Source organism: Mustelus asterias, unplaced genomic scaffold, assembly GCF_964213995.1.
Source record: "Mustelus asterias unplaced genomic scaffold, sMusAst1.hap1.1 HAP1_SCAFFOLD_143, whole genome shotgun sequence".
In the NCBI taxonomy this organism is placed as follows: Eukaryota; Metazoa; Chordata; class Chondrichthyes; order Carcharhiniformes; family Triakidae; genus Mustelus; species Mustelus asterias.
In genome coordinates, this window is record NW_027590169.1 from 754995 (window position 1) to 757154 (window position 2160).

Here is a 2160-nt window from a genome sequence, read left to right on the forward strand (position 1 = left end):
CCAATTAGGAATGCCCCTGTCATTTTGGAGTGCCCCTATCAATTAGGAGTGCCCTCTGTCAATTAGGAGTACCCCCTGTCAATTAGGAGTGCCCTCTGTCAATTAGGAGTTTCCCTTGTCAATTAAGAGTACCGCTGTCAATTTGGAGTGCACCTGTCAATTGGGAGTGTCCTCTGTCAATTAGGAGTGCCCCCTATCTCAATTAGCAGTGCCCCCGTCAATTAGGATTCCCCCATCTCAATTAGCAGTGGCCACTTTCGATTCGGAGTGCCCCTGCCAAGTAGAAGTGCCCGATATCTCAAGTAGGTGTGCCCCCTGTCCATTGGAATTGGAGGCTATCTCAGTTTGAAGCGCACCCTGTCAATTAGGAGCTTCCCTGACGATTAGGAGTGCCCGTGTCAATTAGGATTGCCCACTATCTCAATTAGGAATGCCCCTGTCGTCTAGGACACCCCTGTGTCAATTAGGTGTGCCCCCTGTCAATTAGGAGTGTCCCCTGTCAATTAGGATTGTCCCCTGTCAATTGGGAGTGCCCCTTGGCAATTGGGAGTGTCTCTTATCTCAATTAGCAGTGCCCCCTCTCAATTAGGAGTGCACCTGCCAAGTTGAAGTGCCCCCTATCTCAATTGGTGTGCCTCCTGTCAATTAGGTGTGCCCTGTCATTTAGGAGTGCCCCTGTGAATTAGGACAGCCCGCTGTTAATTGGAAGTGCCCTCTATCAATTGGGAGAGCCCTGGAAGATAGAACATAGAACAGTTCAGCACAGAACAGGCCCTTCGCCCCACGATGTTGTGCCGAGCTTTATCTGAAACCAAGATCAAGCTATCCCACTCCCTATCATCCTGGTGTGCTCCATGTGCCTATCCAATAACCGCTTAAATGTTCCTAACGTTTCTGACTCCACTATCACTGCAGGCAGTCCATTCCACACCCCAACCACTCTCTGCGTAAAGAACCTACCTCTGATATCCTTCCTGTATCTCCCACCACGAACCCTATAGTTATGCCCCCTTGTAATAGCTCCATCCACCCGAGGAAATAGTCTTTGAACGTTCACTCTATCTATCCCCTTCATCATTTTATAAACCTCTATTAAGTCTCCCCTCTGCCTCCTCCGCTCCAGAGAGAACAGCCCTAGCTCCCTCACCCTTTCCTCATAAGACCTACCCTCCAAACCAAGCAGCATCCTGGAAAATCTCCTCTGCACTCTTTCCAGCGCTTCCACATCCTTCTTATAGTGAGGTGACCAGAACTGCACACAATATTCCAAATGTGGTCTCACCAAGGTCCTGTACAGTTGCAGCATAACCCCACGGCTCTTAAACTCCAACCCCCTGTTAATAAAAGCTAACACACTATAGACCTTCCTCACAGCTCTACCATTGAGTGGCAACCTTTAGAGATCTGTGGATATGAACCCCAAGATCTCTCTGTTCCTCCACAGTCTTCAGAACCCTACCTTTGATCCTGTAATCCACATTTAAATTAGTCCTACCAAAATGAATCACCTCACATTTATCAGGGTTAAACTCCATTTGCCATTTTTCAGCCCAGCTTTGCATCCTATCTATGTCTCTTTGCAGCCTACAACAGCACTCCACCTCATCCACTACTCCACAATTCTTGGTGTCATCAGCAAATTTACTGCTCCACACTTCCGCCCCCTCCTCCAGGTAATTAATAAAAATCACAAAGAGCAGAGGACCAAGCACTGATCCCTGTGGCACTCCGCTAGCAACCTGCCTGCAATCCGAAAATTTTCCATCGACCACCACCCTCTGTCTTCGATCAGACAGCCAGTTACCTATCCAATCGGCCAACTTCTCCTCTATCCCACACCTCCTCACTTTCATCATAAGCCGACCATGGGTTACCTTATCAAACGCCTTACTAAAATCCATGTATATGACATCAACTGCCCTACCTTCATCAATACACTTAGTTACCTCGTCAAAAAATTCTACCAAATTTGTGAGGCACGACTTGCCCTTCACGAATCCGTGCTGACTATCCCTCTGTCAATTAGGAGTGCCCCTTATCTCAATTAGCAGTCCCCCTTTCCATTAGGAGTGCCCCTGCCACGTTGAAGTGCTCACTATCTCAATTAGGTGTGCCGCCTGTCAGTTAGCATTGTGCCATATCTCGATTAGGAGCGCTCCC